This window comes from Thunnus albacares, chromosome 5 (genome assembly GCF_914725855.1).
Source record: "Thunnus albacares chromosome 5, fThuAlb1.1, whole genome shotgun sequence".
NCBI classification, from domain to species: Eukaryota; Metazoa; Chordata; class Actinopteri; order Scombriformes; family Scombridae; genus Thunnus; species Thunnus albacares.
In genome coordinates, this window is record NC_058110.1 from 7,774,107 (window position 1) to 7,799,325 (window position 25,219).

Here is a 25,219-nt window from a genome sequence, read left to right on the forward strand (position 1 = left end):
CCCCGTTTTGTGCATACACAATGGTCATAAATGAGACCCCAGGTGTTTAACTGACTGGTATGTGGGGCTTGTGGCACACTGTCGGGCAATGTTGAGGAGCTGCTGTGTGGATTGCCTTATGCATATATACTGTGCTGGTGAGCTGAGATTCCAACCAGCCAGCCAGTCTCAGCTTTATGCAGGAAAGGTCACACAAGACCTGTATCTCTACGTGCAAACATTTGCAGTTGAAACACATTGCAAATTAAAATTCAAAACATCCAATCGTCCAACTGTAACTGAATTTTTCATTCAAATTTCAACAAGACGAAGAGTCTACAGTAATGCTAGCAGCTCTGTGAGGCTGTATTTGAGCACAGTGTTGCTTTGAGCTAAATGCTGATGGCAGCATGCTAACACACTGGCAATATTAACATGCTGATGTTTCGCAGGTATAATGTTTACCATGTTCATCATCGTAGTTTACTGAGTTAACATGCTTATATTAGACAAAAGGCACTAAATGCAAAGTACAACTGAGGCTGATGGGAATGTTATTAGATTTGCAGTTATTTGGTCATAAACTGAAGAATTGGACTAATTAAAATTTTGAACTGATGATGGCGCCAGATTAAAAGTCAGGGGATCACTAAAGTTATTACAATTCATTCTGAGCGGGACATGAATGTCTGTACCAAATGTCAAGGCAATCCATCCAATAGCTGTTGAGACATTTCACTAAAAATTACAAATGTCAAATTCCTAGGGGCACTATAGGAAAACTCAGAATCACCAAAGTCATGAGGACACATGGTCTGGGGATCATGAATGTCTGTACAAACTTTCGTAGCAATCCATCCAATAGTTGTTGAGATATTTCAGTCTGGACCAAAGTGGTGTACCGACCGTCAGACCAACATTGTCATCCCTAGAGCCCCTAGTATGGTTGAATACAACATGCTGTTTCGTTGCAGGGTAGGCTGTGATTGGCATCGCTGGAACACAACACAGAATAAGTAAACAGGACACAGTTCTATTTTCCAACCATAAGCAGTCATAGCAACTGTTCTTCACAAGGCAAAGCTGCATGATATTTTAATTTCACATGTGTCAGTGATGGTTGATTCTTTGTCTTAAGCCTTTGCTTAAGCCAAAAATGTCAGCATGTTGGAGAGTTTCATTCAGTCTAACATTTTAGACCGTAAGTGTGCAATACAAACAATAGCTCAGTGCCCCGTGGACATGAAACTGGTCGGCTGACCAGCCAAATTAATAAGCCAAATTCTGTCAAGTAAATAAAGGATACAATAACCAATAATATATGGTTTAAAATGAGTATACAGCCCAAATAAACTGTAATAAAATCAGTGTTGCTCTGTGTAACCCTGCTTGTTGAATCCAAGCCTCCAAGAAATTCAGCTGTTCTGGAAGCAATAGGACAAGTAGTAGTGACTAGGTTTATTCAATAAAACCCCACAGTTGGAGCCAGCAGCATTTCAGGACCAGGTACATTTCCATTTCAGGTGCATTCTTCGCCTACAGACATGCGTGTTTCATACATAAAAGAGCAGGTCACTCATCATCTGATGCACACCCAGCATCGTCCATAACTCATGCAGCATGGTGAACACAGTTTTTCAAGTAACATTTTAGAGAAAATTATCCAGTTTGCATTAGGATACAAGAAGACATTGGGATACATTAAGATTTCAGATGGTCTTCTTGCTGGTTTTATATGCAACCTTTTACTTTTTTTTCATATCTTTTCAATTCCCTCAAAAGTTAGTTTAGTGACATACACTGCATTAATTAAATAAGCAATAAAGAGACAGTTTTTAACTTTTAAAGTTCAGTAGCAGCCCTAATCTTAGCATGTTCTTAATCCTTTGATTTCAGCATCTTTCGATTTTGATTTTTATCTCTTTTATTTACTCATGAAAGCTCCATCTAATACAAATTCTACGATTAAACTGCACCTTTAACTTCTCTTTTAGTCATAAAATGTGATTAGCATGCAGTCCCAGATTCTGACTGCATAACTATCTGCTGCCTTGGTGAATCACATGTCAATTTCACGCAGATTTTGTGTGTAAATTGCATGAAACGTCCGGCCAAATTTGCAATGCACCTTGCATCTTTGCACAACTGGCTTTCAGGACATAGCTTCACAACACCTCAACAGGTTAGATGATATCCATCAGCAATGGTCTCTCGAAGTCTGACCCAGCTGCCTCAAATACAGAAACACAGAGAGAGAGAGATAGAATAACGGACAGATAGGTCTAAAAAGAAAAGCTTTATTTTATTGAATTCATACAGGTGAGAAAGAAATCCCATTTTCCCTTTGGGCTCAGCAGCCTATCAGGAGAGACAATGTAACAACAGTCTTAGAGCCACCGAGTCTAAAAAGGGTCAAAAGTCCGGAGGGTCAGGTGGGTTTTATCACTGAAAAAGTCTTATCTGACATTTGTCACAGGGACAGGCCTGGAGAGATAATTGGAATGGGATTCTCTCTCTCTCCTCTTGCATTTTTCTCTCACTTCACTCTTGTCTTTTTGGTCACCCCCCACAAACACGCATCCTCTGCACATTTATCTTGACACACTAAGTGTGTGCCGAAGTTGGTCTGCAAGCCTTGCCTTCACATCTCTCAATATCTTATCTCCAAGTAAGACGCCCACGGTTGGCATTTTCAGACGACACATACCATCCACACATACACAGATAACCGCCGCTACTACTCACTGTCACTCACAATGGCCCACACACAAGCTGTGAGTGTGTGTATGTGTAAGAGTGGGCGAATGAGGGGTGTTTGTTTGTATGATGAGGCATGTGTTGGCTCGGGTTGAGCTTGTGTTGTCCTCTTGTGGAGTGATGTGTGTGTGTGATGGTTTGTGTTTGAGGGAGCTGGAGAGGGTGTGCATGCATGTGACTCACTATTTTTACATGAGTTGATACATTTTTGTTTATATGTTGGAGTGCAAGCATGCATGTGTTGTTTCTGTGTATCTGCCTGGTACAAGCAATGGTAAGCACTTATTATACAGTAATTCTAGGGTTGTAAGGAAGCCAGCAGGCAGCCTGGTTTTAGCCACAGCAGGAGGTGGCACCATCATCACCATTATACCAGCCTCAGTTTCAAACAGAAATATGCCAGCCTGGACAAAAAAGGGGTCTCTCTACAGTTTATTTTATTCTTAGTGGACCTCAGACTGCCTGTAAAAAGCTTGCCACTTGTATTTAATTGGCAGGGTGAGCTGTATAAAAACACTTCACCTCGAGGTGCTGGTCATTTTGTACAGACTCTGTTACACAAACATGCTTTTAACTGAGATGAGTTGACATTGAAATTACTTGAAATGGCCATTTCATAGAAACCATGTTAAAACATTTTCCTACTTGTACATTCTAGTCATGCCAATAATCTTGGTTTTATTTTTGTTTGGTGATCTGCTGCGGCTGCTGCTGAGACACTGCCGTAGCCTTGCTACAATAGAGGTGAATGGGACACATTAATGATGCTCAAAGCATAGAAAATTTGAAAACTGAAAACCAACAGGAAGCTCTTCATTCACAGTTACATCTACCTTTGTAAAATGGCAAAGGTAAAAAAAAAAAAATCTGGTATACAAAATCAATAATACAGTGGCTATATCTATGGCTATTAAAATACTGTTTGCAATGCAAAACGTTGGCCCATAATCAAAAGCTCATGTGCTCATGTTCTGTTATTGTAACACAGAGCGAGTTTTCTACATGTTATGTGGTTGTATTTTTGTTTGTTTTTTTCCTGTGATACTGCTAGTACAGTAATGCAAATTAGCATATTTTTTCAAATTTTTATTGCAATTCATTCATAATTCCATACACCCACAAAATGTCCAGTATATTTTCATGTCCTTGCAATTGTTTTTTATATCTTATATACCCGGTGATAAAAGCCAGAAGAAGAAAAAGAAAAAGAAAAAAATAATAGTAATTTCATCCATGTATAAATATACATACATATACACACAAGTATTTATATGTGAGTACATACATTTAATACATGCATACAATGTCTGTGTATGTGTGTCTACTCCTCCTCTGAGATGTGTGCACTGAGCATATCTATGTTTATTTGTTTCCCCAAGATCTGCTTCTGTCCTTTTGTAAATTCTTTTGTAATTCTTTTAAGTAATTTCATTAGTTAATTGGTGGCCTCATATCTCATCCACTTAAACCAATGTCTTTTATACTCTGTCTCTTCATTTCTAACTCTATATGTTATTCTCTCCATCTCTGAGATATCCTGTATTGTTACTTGATGGACTTGAATGTTCTAGTGAATTCCTAGTTATTTGCTTCAGGGCTGTGATTCTGAGTATTCTATATAGGTACTCATCTGTTTCTTGCATTAGCTCTGGTGGCAATTTTCCAAGAATAATATGTATTGGGTTAATTGTTTTTTTTTCATGTTGAGAATACCCATGATACCCACCGTGACTGAATGCCAAATTGATTTTAAAATAGGACAGAAAAAGAAAATGTGGTTTACCTTTGTCTCACCACATTTTCTCCAGCAGTCTGATTTCATTGATGTGTTAATTTTAGAATGTACGTTTGGAGTAATAAAAAGTCTTTTGTATGATTTCCACACAAATTCCCTCCAATATTTAGGATTTGTTGTTTTATGAATTTCTCGGCACACGTGCTTCCATTCTTATTCATTCAGCTGATCTCCTATGTCAGAAATCCATTTTGTTTAATGCTATTATGGTGTCCATGTTGTTCTCAAGAGTTTTATACATTTTTATATATATAGTGTTTTTGATTACCTTGTTATGATTCTTAATCAGAAAACTAATCAAAGGATGCATTTCTTTAACAGTTTTTTTTTTAATGGAAAGATGACATCCTTACTTGCAGATACTTTTTGTTCCAATTCATATCTAGAGACTAATGACTGAAATAAGTTTACAGTATTATTTGTCAGCATTTCTGAACATGTTTTAATCCTTTTGAAGCCCCTACTTGCTGTATGTTATCTGTCCTGTTTGGTTCAAATTGGGGATCCCATGCCATTTCTTGGAAATATACCAAGTCATTATTTATTTTGTGGGTTTTACATATATATTTCCAGTTTTTTAGTGTTATCTACCCATTTGTCCTTTGATTTGTGAATAATCCTTTTTGTCTATTTATGGTAGTGTTTTATATTGGTATGGATTCTTTCTCAATCAATAGCCATTTTGTTTCTACTCTGTCCTTTGACCACTTCATTAATGTATTCATTTGTGTTGTGTTAAAATAGCTCTGCAGGTTAACAATGGCTAAACCACCACATTCCTTTGTTTTGGCTTATTTATTAAATTTTATTCTTTTCCTTTTGTTAGGGTTAAGTATGTGCTTCTCCTACAAGAGTCTAATTTGTAATACAAGCTCCTTTTTAACTTAAAATTTAGAAAAATTGGCATATGAGATATAAGTCTTAAACTGTATAAAGTGCACTCAATTAAACATTTTTGCACTTGCATTTTCTGACTGGCATCAGCTGCTTTAGCAGGGATTCAGACCAAAAACAGCGCTGGGTTAAAACAGCTCAGGGGGCTGTGTCAGAGGGGGCGTATTGTTTAAGCAACAATTCTTCCTGATTAAATGACCAAATACATTGTTTGACCCTGTGAATCCAGAGTGACCTATCGGCAGAAATTGGGAGGAAAACATCATTTGTCCGAATCCGTTGCAAATCGCTGTTAAAATATAATGATGTTTTATGGTGTGACAACGCTGTGGTTAAGGTCTGGTTAGGTTTAGGGAAAGATCATGGTTTGGGTTAAAATGATCACTTTGTTAAGGTTAGAGAAACATGTGGTGTCGGTTAAAATTACCACTTCCTTTAAGTTAGGCCACCTTTGTCGTCATGGCTACAATAATAACCAAAAGGTTAAGATTAGGGGATGATCATAGTTACAGTATCTTAAACAGTCTCTGTTTAAGGTACTGGTGATACATGAAATACAATCCAGGAAGTCCAGTTTGAGCAACAGATTTATGCATTTAAGGCTTATCACATGCAAAAAAAAAACAACACACAGTGGTTTGTAATACTCACAGACAGGATTTTGTAACTCTGGAACAGTTGCCATGGTGGCAATAGTTTTATTATTTGTCAAAGCAATTGCAAGGTAAACAGTTGAATACAGCATTCACCTTACCAAGTAATCCACCAGGAATGTGCGCTTGCATGTATGTGATTGGCCAATGCAGCACCTTGCTAGAAGATGTCACATTGCATTGCAGCAAAAGTTGAACCAGATTCAACTTCTTTTGCCTGAGCTCCCTGCATTAGTGTCCCCACTGCATCAACACCCAGCCCCCATTCAAATGAATGAGAGGGCTGCATTTTCTCAAGCAGGGTTCAAGCCAGTCTGAACACAGCTTTATTCATGCTTCACTATTAGTTGCTCATTCCTTAGCTGCTTAGCTACCAGCTGATTAGTAATAATATTCATTTTACTCAGGTGTAAAGCAGAAACTGTATTGCAGTGTGAGCTTGTTAAATTAGGAGTGTTTCATTACGGATTGTTTGCAGCCTTAATACTGCTTGGGCTAGCAAGTTTCTTCAGTGTGTATATTAGAGTTAGTACAGTTTTTAGGAAGCCCAGGCTAACTTACAAGCGTTTCTGATAGCTTGTGTAATGTGTTTTTTTTTGCCACGGGGAAAATAAAATGGTCAAAAGCATCTCCTGACATTTTTGCTGCAGAAACAGACCAAATCATCTGTCAATCATCTATCCACTTTTGTGTAGTGTCATAATGAGGAGCCGAAAAATAGTCTGAAGAATGCTAACTGTCAGAGGAAATTATTCGGAGTGCTTTTTAGAGCCTGATAGGAAAGTGTGTGAGTACCTTTATGAGAGAAAAGGCAGCACTTATAGTATCTTGGGGACACATCCCCAACAGGACTAGTCTGATAAAGTGTTTCTTATCCTCAAAACGTCTTTTTCCAAAAAGTGTTTGAAAAAGGGGGAGTTACCTTATAATAAGGGTTGTCTTATATTCAGGCCAACATGGTACTTGAGAACCTTCACAGATTCTTTAAAAATGTAATATGCAGTGAAGACCCAACACAGCTGGAATCTTTTCTCCAATAGTTCAGCTGTTTAAACACGAATAACTTATTTTTTTGCCACTTGGGGGTAGAAGAAATAAACACAACATTGATAAAATTGGCACCTCGGTAGTCTACTGGTTAGTACATATATATATATATATATATATATATATATATATATATATATATAACCACTGATATCATCACCTTTTAAGTTGATATGGAGCCTAGTTAGCAGACGCATATTTACACATCAATCAGATACAGATTAGCGTTCATTTGTTGTTGTGTTTCTGTCCAACTGATGTTGTCCAATATTCACTCTTCTTTTTAACTCTATTGGTCTCCACCAACTCCTCAAGCAAAGGTCTGGTTAGCTGCTAAATGAATGTGTTAGCTAGTTTGCTAACTTTGTCTGTCTACGGTTTGGTGCTGGGCAGGTGGTGTACAGTGAGGTGAGAGTGAACCAAAACAGTACAGAGCAACAATGAGCTGAAATATGCTGAAAAAGCTGAGTGCAGAGTCAAGTGCTAATTCTCTGTGGGTTCATTCAGATGACCTCCTTCACAGGTAGTCATGTGATCCATTCTTAATATAATATTGAATAAATATTGATCATAGACACTTTAAAGACAGTTCTCTTTATTATTCACTTTTCCCACCTACATTTCTCCTGGAGATTCAAACTAGCTTTGAACGTCCTGTGTGTAGCTCAGCTGTGAACTACATGACAAAAAAGTACAAATGCTGTAGAACAAATCTTAAAAGAAAAAAAAGAAAAGAAAGAAACAAAAACAGGTAACCCATTCATGCAGCAAATGTATGCTGAAATTAACCATTGTTGGAGGCATGTGTTTGTGGATGAGCTTTCAGGACACTGACAATAATGAACTATGCACTGTGTAAAAACTTTGTTCTGCCATATCTATTTCACCCTCGCTGATTCTTCATGAGAGTTGTCTATACAACAGAATGCAGAGCGAGAGGAGATCAACCTGCGTCCTGTTTTCTCTGTTTGCCATTATGTGCTCCATCGCTCTGGCCGTACCTTCTCATCAAGACTTTGTCATCTGAAGAGCAAAATGGAGGGGGTCAGCTGTGTGGAGGCAATTAAACCCAAAAGGAAGTAAGACTTTCTTGCTTTAAAAAAAGTTTGCTTTTAAAGTTGCTTTCTTTGAAAAAAGTGAATTTGAAAGACCAAAGGGCAACTAGCAGCATGGACAATGACAGGCAGATGCCGAGAAATTCTTTGCTCAAGGTTTTAAATAAAAGAGTGGAGAGTGGAGAAAAAAAGAGCAGAACAGAGAGAACAGTAGCAGAGCTGAACAGAGGAGGCTGCTGTATCTGGTCATTAATAGTCAACCAGGATATACCGCAGGGGGATTGCAGACTGTGGAGGCAGCTTGATAATTCAATCTGTCAAGCGCACGCTACAAGCTAGGCCAATTAACTGGAGAGGAGGCAGGCCTGACCCCAACATCCCTCCCTCCCTGCCTCCCTCATCCCTTCTCCGTTGCAACATCCCTGGCGTGTGTTAAACCAACATCTATGCCAGTTAAACTGTCACTCCTGCTGAGGTCAGAAAGAACAGAGTAGTGTGTGCTTGTGTGTGTCAGTGCATTTAAAATCACTTCATCCTGTTGCTACAGTGTCTGCTCTAATAATGGCGAAGATACAGCGTTTATGGACAGATGGCGAAACACCAACCACTGGTAATTGACAGCTAATTGCAAACACTTAACAGGTGTACAAGCCTTCCAACAAATGAAATCTGAGTAATCTCTCTCTTTCTCTGCTAATTTATAGCTCCATCTTTTATTTGGGTTCCAGTTTTCTTTCCTTTCTGTCACCGCACCTGTTTTGTCTCACCTCTTACTGCAAAGGTGAAGAACAGAGGAGTCCTCTCGCCGCCTCGTCCCACAAACCTTTTACCTTTGTCGTTGGCAGCAACCCAACACTTCTAACAAATTATACAAAAGCCGCCAATTAAAACACTTAAAGAAGCCAAGTAAATGCAATGCTTAGGTGTGTGTGGATGGTGGGGGGAGCATTGGGAAGGCGCCATGCCAAGTTAAGAAGAGTAAGTGGTTGGAAAAAAACATCCTTTCATGCTCATGAAAATAGTCAAAGAAAAGAGCATGGAGACCTTTTTGTGAGTAAGGTCGCAGTGGAGTGTGAAAGAGAAGCATCACGGTGAGCAACGTACTGTTAGCTAGGCTTAACATCTGATTGATTGAGCTTTTATTGTTAATAACTTACTGAAAAATAAAGGATGAATTTGTATCACAGAAACCCAAATCAAAATTGAGGTTTCATTTACTGAATATTCAGATACGCTGAAACATCTTTCGTCTGCGGGTAGGCAAGTTTCCTCTGTGATTTTCATAGAATAATATCCATCAAATAACAAACATTTATTCAAAAGACAAAAAGAGATAGGTAGTGTTTTGAAACTCAGCTTGGGTAACACCTACAGAGAGACACTTTGAATATCAAGTGAATGTTGAAAGGCTTTCGGGATCATTAGAATTCTGGATGCAGGCTTTCCAATTAGAAACATTCTTGCGCTGCCGAGCTCTACAGTCGCTGTTGAGCCCCATGCAGGTTAGCTCTATGTGTGTGTGTGTGCGTGTGTGTTTTTCATACAGCCACGTGTTACTTTCTTTCTTTCCCTTTCTGCAGCTGCACGGCAATCCGTTGTGCTTGCTGTAGGGTTGAAAAAGGGCGTCTGTGCATAGCGTGCGTTGGCGAAATCCAGCACATAATAATATCTGTTTTTGAAGCCTCTCGCTTTGATAGTCCTCCACCAAAAATTATTCTCCAAAGAATTATTCGCGGAACTCCAGACAGCTTCCATGGAAATGTACTCTAACTTTCTGTGAAGGGGGAAGATGTAAAGTTTTGCATCAAAGAGCCTCAAAAGAGGCTCCCCTTCTCCCCCGACCACAAAAAAAAAGGGTCTAGTTTTGCGTGAACTCGCAGATGAACACTCTTGCTTCTTCAGAGGATTGAGAGAGTCCAAAGAGGTTTCGGAGAGTGAGAGCTGAAGCAGGTGGAGTGGAAGAGAGAGAGAGAAGAGTCAGAGGTGGAGGAGTAAGAGAGCGGGTTAGATGAAGAGGGAGAAAAGCGAGAGACTGGTGGCGTGGAACAAAATCTGGCTCCCCTTCATCAGGAGTAGCTGCCTCAGTGAAGATGACTTTTTGGGGTTAGTGCAGAAGGGACCCCTCCCTCCTCCTATATATATATACACACACTCAGGCACAGACACACACAACTAAAGCTAAGAGAGAAATATCTTAAAGAGACAGGTGGATTAAAAATTATCTCTAAACACACACCACAAACACACGCGTCTCATAAACTCCTTTCTTAACTACCATACAGCCTTAAAGGCAAAATAGTAAACACTAATTACAACAGCAAAGTTCTGAACCTGAGCCTCGCAGCAAAGATGTGGTTTCTTCACAATAAACTGTCAGACGGCAGAGCTAACATTGTTTGATCATGAAAGTTTTATGACATGTTTGCCTTCGCTCTGACTCTCTAACAAATCTTGTGAGTGTCAATTAGTGGCAGCAGATCAGGAAGCCCTGCCAACTAAAAACAAACCTTTGTCTTTTTTCGCTCTGACTTCAGAAGAATAAGGATTAAAGGGAACAAGAGGAAGACAAAGGGGGGTGCATGTTAGATTTGCATTCCAAACATTCCTGACACTTATGATTTGTTTGTAGTGTGGCAACACTGTCAACTGTTCTGTCGCTGTTTTGCAAGTACTGCATTTAGTACATCATTTATTCTCATTCAGATGCTCCAGAAAGGTCAAAAGTGTGTTACAAAGAGTTGAAAATGCAATATTTTATAAAAGTTTAAGTATACCATGTGATGCAATGCGTGTTGTATTAATAATCTTACTATATTCTATTTTTGATAAAGATACAATTTGAGCCATCTAAGATACAGGATGTTAGAAAATGATGTCTGGGGTGCCCTTATAGCACATTGTGGTTATGTGGTGCATGCCCCATTCTCTTCCCTTGTTTCCTCTCTGCTTATCTACTATCAGCTATCTATTAAAGGTAAAAACCTGCCCAAAAATATATCTTACCTTAGCACTCTGGTGGTATTGAATTTATTGTCAATATAGTCATCTGTCTTTGTCTAACCTGTCTTTCTTTATTTGACTTGTCTGAAAGAGTGGCAGACAAAGGTCAGTGTCTAGTTTGGTCATATTCCTGTAAATGCAGGTTAGGAATATTTTTACAGGCAGAAACACTCTAAAAACATGCTATTGTTATGGGAGCCTTTAGTGGGCAAAGCCAAAGAAAAGCTAATTCTGAAGTCATCAGGTGATCAGTGTCGACCATAGACTGTATATAAAGATGGATGAGGATGGATGAGGAGGATGATGGATGAGGTGTGATGTTATCAGTTGGTTTGCACTGGAGCCAGTTTGAAACCCTGAGTTGCAGCTTATGGTCGGTGCCATCTTTTCCATTTGGAGCCAAGACCTTCAGGATGATGCCTTTCACACTCTGGAAATATGCCCTGCTACCTCAGACCAAAGGGAATGCCAGCTTACCGGGAACACCGAGCAGAGCACTTGCAATAATGTTATGCCACTTAAGCTAAATTGTTCTAAAAGGGCAGGTATCGGTAATCAAGTAACATTAAACTTAGTGAAATATTGTGACAATAGGCTGGCTCAGTGCAAGTCCCACAGCCAGGGAGAACAGCAGGTGAGTAAGCTGTCAATCACAGCTGCAAATCAATGCCCATACAGCAGACATCAAAGCTATTGTAAATCTTCAAATCTTATTAACAGAGCAATAATTTCCAAAATGACCACTAGAGGGTCTGAATTTGGTGATTAAGACCATAATGACTCATTGAAAAAAATTATTGACTCAGTATTTCTAGAGAGAAGTTGACCCTTTTTGAATGAGAGTCAATTGGAACCAGGGATTTTCTGGAGCCAGCATCTACTGGCCGTCAGTGGCATTGCACTTTAAGATACTTTTGCATTGGCTTCAAGCTCAAACCGTGGTAGTTGCTGCTTGGTGTCAATAAGTCAATAAGGTGGTCTCCATAATAACTCTCAGTCTTACTCATTGGTCATTCATACCACTGCTGTTACTGATTGTATTGCTTTACTATCCCAGCCTTCTCTTGTTCTGGTTTCTTATTAAGAATGACATTTCCATAATGCTTTGCATAAGATGTGAGGGATAATCCACAGCAAGCTGTGGTTATTAAAGGTGCAATATACAACATTTACTCCCACTAGATGTTGCACTAGAGCACCAGCATCTCAGACCAAAGCAAATGCATGTGTTGTTTACTCGATAAAGTTGGATAAAAAAGAAAGTGGAATCTGAACACACTGCTCATGAAACTCAGATCAAACTGTCAAACTAGGCAGTGCTGATCAAATATGGATCAAGATTCTGGTACTGCATTACTTGTTTCGCATCTCAAATGTTTTCAGAAACATATTTTAGTGCACTGTTTAGCTGTAATGTGAGAAAGTCTGTGACCTGGCTGCTACATTGAAAATGGACGCAGGGAGGACAGGGAGGGATTCACATGCACTAACATGTACATGTGGCTGGACTGGCTATCAAAACAAAGAACAGAGAGGCTCAGATTACAACACACATAGAGGGAGTTTGACTTAATTCTATGCTCAGGACGCCATTGCTCCACTATATCTTTACATAGCAAATAGTTGTTTGCTGACATCTAGTGGGGCTGAATGTTGTGTATTGCACCTTTAAAATATATAATCGCACTAGTATGAGTACACCATGACACTTGCCATTAAATGAAATAAAAATATTGCTTATTGATATTTTATGGCAATACACTCTTGCAATGGAGTCTATATTGACACAATCTTTGTAAACTTTGTAGTAAAGGTTACAAGTAGGCATAGTGATAAGCTTGTAACAGCCAAAACAAGTAAGCCTCTGAAGGGCAGGACAAGCTAATAGTTTTTGCAAATATTGAGGAAATAAAGCAATTTGAGATAATTGTTTATTTATTATCATATCATTACACTTAATTGTACATGTTAATGAATTATGTCTTATGTATTGTTTTCACTTACTATATGCTGAAGAAGTACCTAGAACCTAGAAGTACAAATACAAATACAAATCTGCCATTTGTATTTTGAAAGTATCCACAAACAAATTAATAGATGTGATAATAGTTATTTTCATCCAATACATAAAACAAGCAATGTATTAACACCAAAGCTACAAGAGCCTGCCTCACCAGACTCATCTCAGCATTCAGCACCGCCACCAAGCTGAGCAGAGCTTGCATACACCACACAAGTGCCAATACTGACCACCCTCAGCAGACTGCAAGAGCCGTAAAGGCAACAGAATTCAAAGAGGGATGCATCCTAATGAAATTGCTGATGACTTGACTTTTCCTTTAATGACATTTTTGGTTCAGATTGAAATGTCTATTATGAATTGTAATGACTTTGGTGATCCCCTGACTTTTCACCTTCCAACTAAGGCTAACACTGGTTTTATTCAAGAATTTTTCTGAACTTCTTTCATTTATTAGCGCCAAATATGATAGAGGTCTTATCCTTGGTGATTTTAATATGCACACATGCTGTCCCTACATGTCTTGTTTTACTGCTGATTTTATTAACCTCTTTGTGTCTTTTAATCTTGAACAATCTGTTAAAAATTCAATTCATAATAAGGGACATACTCTCGACCATGTGCTGTCTTATAGTGTTTCTCTAAATAATATTGAACTGCTAGATTTTAATGTCTCTGATCACAAGGCTTCCATACCTTGCTCCCGCTTCCTGCTCATAAACCATCTACCTGTATCCGCTCTCTTTTAATTCCAAGTCAACTAGCAGTTTTTGCAAAAAAATTTGACCCTCTTGTTTTACACAATTTTAGACCAATTTCAAACTTACCTTTTTCATCTAAAATTTTAGAAAACTTTGTTGCCTCTCTATTAATCTCACACATGAATAACTGTAGTATTTTTGGGCAATATCAATCAGGATTCCCTGCCTTCAGTGACTTACTGCTGAAGCTTGTTAAATTTTAATTCTGCTTGATTTAAGTTCTGCATTTGATACAGTCAACCCTGATATCCTTTTAAATAGCCTGGAAAACTGTGTTGGCATTAAGGACACTGCTCTTGCCTGGTTTCACTCCTACCTCTGTGACAGAACTTTCTCTGTTGTAATGGGAGAATTCTCCTCATCCCCAGCCAGCCTCTCATATGGTGTTCCCCAGGGATCAATTCTTGGTCCTATATTATTTTCTATTTATATGCTTCCTTTGGGTCAGATCATCCATATAATATTAATTTCCACTGTTATGAGGATGACACGCAACTTAATGGTCCACTTACTGGTAGTGACATAGACAGATTTTCTCATCTTATGGATATCATCTCTTGGATATCAAATGCCGGATGTCACAAAACTTCCACCAGCTAAATGAGTCCAGATCTGAGGTCCTCCTATTTGGTCCCCCTAACCTGACCAGTGACTTGAAAAATAATCTTGGGAACCTGTCCTCCAATGTTAAACTTTCCACCTGCAATTTGGGTGTGATCTTTGACTGAGTTTTGTTTTGACATACAAATCACCAAGTTAGTACAATCATGATTTTTCCAAATTAGGATCATAACAAAAGTTAAAAATGTTTCATCTCAAGTGGACCTTGGAAAAGTCATCCATGCATTCATCTCATCACAACTGGATTATTGTAATTCCCTGTATTCGGGGCTCAGCCAGAAGGCCATCTCCTGTCTCCAGCTTGACCAAAACTCGGCTGTCAAACCTTAAACTAATTGTAAAAGACAAGACCATATCACTCCCATCCTTGCAATGCTACACTGGCTACTTGTTAGGTATAGAATTGATTTTAAACTTTTACTAGTTACTTTTAAAGCCCTACATGGCCTGTGTCATAGATTTACTTGTGCCCTATGAGCCTAGTCACTGCCTGCGCTCCTCAGGTAGCCTGCCTCATTACAAAAGGAAACCTACCTGAGGAACTTATGTTAGCAAACTCAGTGCCTTCTTTTAAATCACCTCTCAAAACTTACTTTTACAGGAAGGCTTTTTTATAGTAAATCTGTTGTTTGTCAACTTTCTATGCCTCTTTTATCACTTTTATTGCGCTTGTTTTTAATATACACTTTGTCTGAACAGGTCTTACTTTCTATGTTTTATTTTATTTTATTGTTGTTTTTATACTGACTGTGTGTACTATTTTATCTTGTTCTGTAAAACACCTTGTAATTGTGCTCTGAAAAGTGCTATACAAACAAAATGTATTATTATTATAATCATCAAGTCAAATTTTGAATTTGTCCAAAACCGAAAAACTGATGGGAAAACATTCCCATCAGCCTCTGTGAAACTTTTTGTTTAGTGCTAAATAATTGGCAAATATTAGCTATCATGCTAAACTACAATGATGGACATGGCAAACATTATACCTGCTAAACATCAGCATGTTAATTTCGGCCATTGCACACAAGTTAACATGTCTACATTGGCATTTCAGCCATGCTTGCAACTCACAGAGTTGCTAGCATGGCTTTAGACTGTTGGAACTTTGCTCTGCTAACAAGACAAGACACATGTCTATAAATGTCTATAAATAATTACAATAATCAAAGGCCCGATGGTCAAGCATCCATCGTTTTGATGTAAAACATAACCATGGTTGAAGCTTTGAGCTATGTGGTCCAACATTTATTTAGGCCTAACAACTCCACCATCCCATGTGAGCTTCCTACCAAAAACATCCTGAAACAAAGCAGACGCATCTTTTTAGTAATGGCAGGCATCACTATCATTCTTCTCAATTTCCCAGCTGTTAGACAGCTAGTCTATTGTACAGCAATGAGATATCACTTTAATTTAGAAGAGAGGAAGCAAGGAGGACAGTGCAGCCTCTGATGTTTTCTCTTGGCATCCATTGTGTCTTGGGACCTAATAAAAATGAGACTGCTGTGCAGTCGTTGCCTCAACAGAGCACCGCCCCCCCCTCACACACAGCATTGTACGCTTCTTTATTGGCTTAATAATGGAGGACTAAGGGCATGGTGGAAACAGTTTTCTCTCTGTGAGTGCTAGAGCCAAAAATCAAACATGAACACATTGGCTTTAGCTTCTCTGGAGGACTTGGTGGAACAGAACAGCATAGTGATATAATTAACAACTGCCTCCTGAGACACAAGTGTATGTGTGTATATGTGTCTGTCGTTGTGGGTATAATATATATCTGTAAGTCTGTGCACAGATGCGTGAGTGTGGGCACGTTGTGCATGGTCCATTACCCACCCCCACCCCCTTTGCACAGGCATGTGCACATGTGCAACAGTCTTTTATTCCCCCTGCTTATGAAGTTCAGAGGGCAAACATGATTTAAACCAGGATTCCTTGTAATCTAATAATGAACTCCGCCATTGACATGCTCTCATCTGAGTCGCGCCAAGCAGACATGCCCAAAATCTAACCCTGAACATCTGAACATGAAGAACAGCACAAACACGGTAGCCCAAGAAACCACATTAAGGAAAAACTCTCACTATCTCCCTCCTGACAGCTCACAGGGAAGCTGTAGGTAACAAATCAAACAAGGAAGTCGAAGCCCCAAAACATTTAAATGGAAGTGAGGCACGGTCTCACAATGGTTCTCGCCTTATCTCCCCTCAAACACCTGCCATGTCGGCTGCTACTTATCCTCTGATTACAGCTGTAGCAATTTTGCTGTAATTCGCCAAAAAATTATTCCTGAAATAAATATTATAATGCTCAGACAGAGAGTGGGAGTGGGGGGATGTGGGAGAGAGAGCATGTAGTGAAATATTCAAGTTAAATATTCTCTGGGAACATGGTGTTCTGAGATTGGAATAAATAAGTAGACAAGGAGCAGAGGGAAGAAAAAAGGGAAAAGTCAAAAGGAGGTTTGACGTGATGTCTAGTCTGGAGTCTGGGCTGACGTGGTTGCGCTGTTGATCTCTGCTTCACACACAACTCTCAAACAAGGTCATATTTTACCATGCAGTGTGTAAGGAATGACAACTTTTCTTCATTCACTCTGTAGTGTTGTTTGCAATGACCCTCAGCTCAGTAACCAGATTCTAAAATGTGGCAAAAAAGAGGAGAAAATGCATTAATGCCTCACAGAAAAGTGGAAAGAAAAGTTCTCACGCTTTATGGCAGTGAAAGCAATCACATCTACAGCTCAATCTGTGTGGATCAAACCAGAATGGAAATATTTAGTTCACTGCATTTTTGTATTTGGTTCCTTTAGGTCCTTGCACAATACAATCAACTAAAGTTGCATGAATTACAAATAGGTTGTTTATTGAGTAGCATGTTCTCTTTTAGAATTTAATCTGTTATCCCTTTAAAGGCCGGATGCACAGTTTTTCACGTCTGTCGTAGAACAATAGTCAGGTGCCCAAATGAACAATGAAATAGGTTTTTTCCTACTTCTGTGCAAAAATGTATTTAAAAGCTTGTATGAAGCTAATATGAAGCTTCAGCCATCCAAAATCAAGTAGATATCTTTCAATGTCTTTTTAGTGCCAAAGTCCCTCTTTTTGTTACAATACTTCCTCTGCAGCACAGCAAGGAAACACTGTCAGAAGAGAAAAGACATTTTTATGCTAAAAAGACTGTAAATGTGGCAGATGTCCACTTGATATGACTAACTCAGACTGATGAAGCCTCATATAAGCTTCAGATAAACTTTTAAATGCATTTTTGCACAAAATGTGTGGACACACTGTGGATTTAAGCCTCCATCACTTACATTGAAAGTGCTTTTAAGGGGGATCTTGGGAACCTGATTGCTGTTTAAAGACTGAAAATATGAAATTATCCTTTAAGGTTTAAGATTTTTACATTTTGCCACTTTGTCAGATGATGATGAACCTGCACTTCTTGTTGTAACTAACCCACTTTATTGTTTGTATGGAACACTTGAGGAACTAATGAAAGATTGGGACAGGATTATTAGCTTCAGCTTTGGAAGCATTAAAGCATCTGTCTCATACTCATAATGTAGAGGTTCTTAGTGACAAAGATCCATCCCAGGACCTGAGCTAGATTCTCTTTCAGCTCTGATCACATGGTGCATTCTAATCCCTGATGGAGAAAAATGCGTTTTTAGCCATGGGACAAGAGTGTGAACTGTAAAATGCAGAAAAATATACATATAATCCTTCTTTTAATGACCACAGCAACTCGTTAATTGGTGGCATCATGCTGCTGCCACTGTTGGGGGTCTCTCCTTCTATTTGGGTCTGTTTGGGTTGATCCCATTTAGGACCCTATCCCCAGACAAGAATTTCAATATTGTATGAATCTGCAAACCCCACATTGCTTCAAACCTTTCATTGCCGGTCAAGAGGTGTTTAATTCATGGAACTCTGGTAAAATAAGGCTAGCTTCTGCATCTTTTTCCACTGTGTGGTTTTTGTGGTTTCCACGGTCACATGGTCACTCGACATGCCTAAAATTCATAAAAAAAGGCCACTGTGGTTGTGTTTACATTGAAAACAATGGAGGCAGCTCCAGCAACTGCTCACTGTCTGTCTAATCTTCAAATCACTGTATTTAGGGAACACCACTAAAAAAAAAAAATCTACTTCCTGCACTGGCACTGAACATTGGCATTGGAAGTGAAGTATGAGGTGCAGAATCATCCAATAGACACAACTCCAGGGGATACTTGGCTGTATTATCCTCTGGTCCCTTTTGGATCTGGTTTACATACAGTAGATTTTCCTCTGGTTTTTTTCAGATAGGGTTCAAACTCTTGGACCTGTGAAGACCTCTACCATACTCATGTTGAAATCCTGTTGTCAGTTAATTTATGTTCTCTGTCTTTTGGTGTTGTTTATTGGAATTCTTCTCACCTGGTTAGACAAGCCAACAAAGCCTCAGCAGATGGATGTGCACCAAGTCAGTTAAGATATAATAGCGGCTGATTATTAACATGATCAGCAACCCACCATGGTAACACAATTGCCAGCACTTATTATTTCAAAAAAAGAAAGAAATTTGTTGTCCACTTTTTGTATTTAATATGCATGATAAGTATGAATCAGCGCGTCATGTTCTTCCCACTGATGTACAGTTCTCAGGCACAGGGCCAATTTGCTGAGCAGACTCAGAGTATGCAAGTTATTAGAACCACCTCTTTTCATTGAATAGATGTTGAATCCACATGAGAGCTTTCATCCTTTTGTACGTATGGATTTATGAAGATGTTGGAGATGCAGATGAAAGGCTGCACACAGGTTAAAGAAGACCTTTACAGGATTAACTGAGAGAGAAATTGTGCATAATTGGGTGCAACTCAATATTAGGGTCATAGTATTTGATGTTGTACACTCATTGTCATTTAAGTACATCTTAACACTTAGTAAATGGCATTCAAGGCAATACAGTGAAAATATATGCAGCTAAAGTTTATTATTTTTGAGTTTTAATGCATGGCTGGTTCATTTTTATCAGATATTTTTTAATGACAACTAAAGACAGAAATATGATAAGGAAGGATGTGCTGATATGTGAGGAAGGTGATGATGGTGATAGCCCCCATAATAGGGGATATGACACACTGATAATGAAACACAGTGCAAAGTGAGTGTGAATGTAACACAAATTAAATCAGGCATTTCAATTTTAATCTTCTGACTCCCATCACAGATCTGCAGTGAATTACAATGTTTAAGTTTCCCACCATCCCCCCTCTAGCCCATCTGTCAGTCACTGTTGCTTTATTCTCTTTCTTCCTGTTATCCACCATCCTGTCGCTCTTTTTTCTCTCCCAGAACTCCTCATTCAGATACCCACCACCACCACCAGCTCAGTAGTACGTAAAAAACAGTGTGAGTGGTGCTTCTATCCAAATTTCTGAATATTGTCAAACAGATAGCAATGCTGCTCTCTGCTGGCCACAGAAATGAAGCTATTACAATATGAACATCTGGAGATGGAGGTACAAGTGGGGTGAATTTCTACTGGATGGGACTTGAACCTCCAAAGTTTTAATTTGATTAAAATGGCAGTAAAAAACAAGTCCTTTACTTGACATTATGCATCTGTGACTGCTTGAGTAAATCCCCCAGCAGTGGCTTTTGAACTTCATTGGGACATCAAAAATGGGGGGAAAACTGGGGGGTGGGGGGGACTGAACAGTGAAGCTGAACGTTCAAGTGCATCTTTAAAATTTCACATTGGGTGCATTCACTGTTGGTTTCCTCAGTGGCTGTGGTGGCTTTGTACACACTGGTTTCCTTCCGCCTAAGGCTAAATGCTGTTTCATAGTAGATGGCTCATCAAGATGAGTGACAAGTGTTGGAGCAGGAACTTGACCAGCTGAGGGGGAGGAGGGTGGAACAAGCGCTGCACTGAGCCCCCTCAAGGCAAAAAGTCACTTAATTTAGCTTCAATCTTGCTTCTCTCTGCATGAGTCAAGAATGAACATCTATTACAGTGACTGCTGTGATGCTCAAAAAATGGTGAAATCACACAAAGGATAGGTAGTTATTGTAGAAATCTGTCCAGAAAATACATCTAACAAATGTAGCTTTTAATGGCTTTGAGGGGATTGATGTGGCTGGAGCAATACCTGCAATGATGGGAAATTGCAACAAAATACCAATTTTGTGATTTGTATTGCAGTATGCAGCATACCAGAAAAGGTAAGTTTTAAACATACAGTAAATAGCTAATGATGATTCTTACCTTGGTTTTGATCTGTTGAATCTATATCTATCTATAGCCATGAACAACAATAACTTTTTCAGTTTGTTAAAAGTTTATTTTTCTGGAAGTTGAATTGAAATCTTAATTATGTATAAAATTAATGTAATTGCAGCTATGGTGCATATCAGTTTTTCAAAAGGGCTGAAACTGTTTTTGGATATATTTATGGAAACAGTGTCTTAAGGTGTGTTCAGACAGAAAGTGAAGCAAATTTTTGCATTGCATCAGTCTTGTGAATTTGACCACTGAACTGTTTGTGTTCACCAACAGCCAATGTACCAACTTTATGTTTGCTGTAAGATAGCTATCAACAGACACACCAACCAAATGCATGTGTATGTGTCTCAGACTGAACTCACCAGAAACTCCAATTTTTTTTGTCATTTACTCGCAGTTTCTCTCGTTTTCCATCTCTTTTCATAAAGCCCCGGGACACACGTAAATGCTTCACTCAAGTTGAAATATTTTCAACTTGCAGACTGTTAATGATTTAAGATGTGTTTCCCTTCACTACATTCAACATTTTGGGGGACCCATCATGCTGTTATAAGTTTGTATTCTACTAAGCTAGCAGGCTAGGCTATTTAACCTCCACTTGGAAAGGGGGTGCTAGTTAGCCTAGCTTGTTAACAGTACCACTGATTCCCACTACTTTTTTTCCCATTACTTTTTGGTCATATTATTTGAACACCGGCTGAGTCATTGTGTAAGCCTTCTCTCTAGCTGTGGTGACGGCAAATGACCAGGCTTTCAAAACTCACAGCAAATGACAATAATGGAGGGAGTGCTCAAATCACAGATGGACAGTAGCTAACACACACACACACACTAAGGACATATAAAGTGATTTCTTAACAAGACTGCATTTTAATTTCAGTTCAACTTATACAGTAACGCATGCATGTGCTGCAACAAGCTCTACTCTATAAGCTTACTTTATCCCATGTTGTCTGGCAGCCTCTGATACTTGGCTAATAAGCACAAGCTATCACACTGATGCTTTGCAGCAGAGTGGGCATCCTTCTATTGGAGAGACCTGTGGAGACAGATGGGAGATTTACAAATGCTGGAAGAACAGGGAGCTGAGCTGGCAATGGTGCACCTCAGAGAGATTTCCATTTACTACAGCCTTCTTGTCTTCATCAAGGTTGGCATTATGGTGTCACTTTTCTGCTGCCAAAGTGAGCTGCGAGAAAGTTGAGGAAGACAATGTCACAACATCTGCTTTGATTGTGGGCCACATAGACATCAATTGTATCTGTATCTACCACAAGCAACTCAGGTGTTTTATCTTGTAGATTGTGCAAAAGTATTCATACATACAGCCATAGCTTTTATGAAACAAACCGTTGCGAAATTGAAATGAAGTAGATGAATATTTATCTTCTACCATCATTTCTCTCTTCAGTCATTTTCTCATTCTGTTTCAGTAGGGGGGGGGGGGGGGGGGGGGGGGGGGGGGGGGGGGGGGTTGTCAAGAGGTAGACGGCAATGATTCCGCATCTGAATAGCTTCCTAATCACACATTACTAATCTGGCTTCGCTCTTGTGTCCCTACAAACAGCTCCTCACACTCACCCAGCTTCCCCTTTTGTTTGCTAACACGTCTAGCGGCCTTGTGGATAATAACGCGGACCATTGCTCCGGTCACAATGAGGAAACGGATCCCAACTCAAATCTCATAACCTGACGGTGGCGACTCTATTGATTTCTTTCATAAACCACGCTTGGTGCCTCTCCTCTCTCCCACTCTTTCTCTCTGTGTCTTGACCCATGCGCTCTCGTCACCCACAAACTGCACCCACCCCACCCACACCCCTAAAGAGTAATTACTCACTCTTTTATTTTCTCCTGCGTGGCGCCGTATCAGGCTACTCATCTCTGACAGCGGCGCAGCTCAAATTAAATTCCCCCATCTGATAATGAAAGTCATTAGGTCCCGCTGGAGCCCTGTGGAAGGCCAAACAAAGCCTGGTGGAGGCCCATGTAATAACCCCAGAAGGAGACAACACAGCTGAACAGAGAGAAATAAAGGTGGACACGGACTTTCTGGATGCACAGCTCATACATTTCTATGGATTATTCATAGTCATCATGTGTTTAACAAATATAAAATTTATGTTAACACCTTATATTACAGAAGACTTAACAACACACAATAGAAAAGTGTAAAAAATTGCATATATTTGTAAATGGTAATTTGGCAATACTGTATCATTCTGTGGGCTACACTGGGGTCCTTCTCCACCATTGAACTCATTTGTCCTGCACCTGGCAGCATGATTGATAGTCACACCAGCGTTCAAGCTAATTCGAACATGCTTTCTAATTCATTGGCATTTAGAATTTCCACCATGGGAGTGAGTCTAACTGTCCTCAAACTCTATTACAAACACATGCAGGTGCTATGACCTTTGCTGCTCATGTGAGCTCTAGTGGGAGGGTTGTATGTTAATTTGCCATGACCCTTATGTCAAGGGTAATTTGTTTTTGCACATTAAACAACACAAACTTGATTTATCAGTTCCTCTAGGAATTTGTGAGAGCTTGAAATTGTTTAAAGTCCCCACAAAATTTTAAGCACAAAGTGGTTAAACTGGAAGAATGCTTGACAGTTGTATCAACACATTATGTTGCATAAAAATAAAATTCAGAAACATCTTAAAGGGCTAAAGTCAAGTAAAAATCAAGCCTCCTTCTCCACAAACAAACTTCCTCATCTGCATCAGGGAACTTTCTTTCACATCTTAACCATCTATAATCGAATGCTTATACAACACAGAGAGAAAAAAATCAAACTGGAACTTCCAGGATTTGTTCTAGTAGTAATAAAACCCCATTCAAAATAACTTCGACTTGTATGTAATGTAAATAACATGGACAAAAATGGTAACTTAAAAAGGATGGTAATTTAAAACAAACAGACAAACAAATATATATATATATATATATATATCATTTCTTTCTTTCTTTTTTCTTTTTTTCTTTTTTTGCTGCCTTTAATGAACAGCATTTTGCATAAACTCTAAACCATCACGGTTAACCTCACAGCTGGACAGAGGTGCTGAGAGCCGAAGGGGTTGCAGTTTGTTCAGACATGTCATCAAGATAGCAAGGCAGAGAGGACCTAATGGTTTAGACGTTTCTAGACAACAAAGATTACAGCTAAAAAGTTGGAAAAATGACATCAGAAGATTGTTTTGGTGAATTTTATGGATGTGGATGAAACCAAGTTAGAATGACTTATGTACCTGTGCTGCTGCTCTTGAAAATTTTTATAGGAGTGGTAGTTTTTTGTAAACCCCAGGAAACACAGACACAGAAAAACTGATCAAATAAATGTTTAAAGAGAGATTGCATTAAGTTACATAAGCTAGTGGAACAGAGTCGAGCCTGGATATAGTGTCATGATTTTGGCTCTCTGGTAGAGACTATTACAGTTACCTTAAGGACTCGGCTCAGGGCAAACATGGTAGCCAAAGGGACTGATTTATATTTGTTGTCAATTCGTGCTTTAATAAATTCCCCCCCCCCCCCCAGTTGTCCAAACCATTAACTGGCATGGCAGGCATGTAAAGCTATGGATTTCTCCACATGTTGAAGCAATAATAAGAGCAATACACATTGGAAATGGTTTCAGTTCTGTTTGCAGAATCATTGGCACATCCAGCTAACTTCATTAATATCAAGCATTACTTCCAAAGAAAGCACGTCATTAACTGATAAATATACTTATATCTTAATTGAGCTAAAAGACCACCATATAAAAAGAAATCTTCACAAACATGCATTTCTCTACATATTATCATGTTTGTACATTGTATTTTAGTTATATTCATGTATATTAACTAAATATATTTTATATAACTTTTATTCAGTTATCTTCCAGAGAAACAGCAATGTAAACCTGCTCTAAGGATCTCAGAAAAATGGATTGATTCTCCTGTTAGCTGAATAAACAGGTCTAATGAATAAAAACAGCAGAAATGGCTGTGTCTAGTGTGTGTGTGCGCATGTGTTTGTGTGTGTGTGTATGTGTGTAGTGGCCCAGGTGGGGGGTCCCTCTATTACAACACTCAAACCATCAGGTTCATTAGCCCAACAATTACACATTCATGAATTTGCTGTTAAAATGGCATTTGCTGAGCTGAGTGTGCCAGCTCCTGTCAACCTTAAGTGCTGGGTAAAATACTTTTAATTGGTCTCAGTCTTTCGCCTGGTCAATTATGGGGGCTGGCTTTCTGGGAGCGCAGTTGAAACATGGGGGCTAAAAGCCTCCAAGATGGGGGGCTGACAGAGGCAGAGTGGAGGAGATGCTCTGGAGGAAAAGGTCACAGTAATCACCATAAAGG

General features: G+C 39.1%; 1 long non-coding RNA gene across 1 annotated transcript; it reads right to left on the bottom strand.

Annotated features, from left to right (window-relative positions):
• Positions 1–555: 555 nt before the first annotated feature.
• Positions 556–19,232, bottom strand: LOC122982983. The gene is made up of 3 exons (XR_006403574.1): positions 19,221–19,232; positions 9,030–9,035; positions 556–628 (listed from the first exon to the last, which is right to left on the bottom strand). It is a non-coding gene; the product is annotated as an uncharacterized LOC122982983 (long non-coding RNA).
• Positions 19,233–25,219: the final 5,987 nt, after the last annotated feature.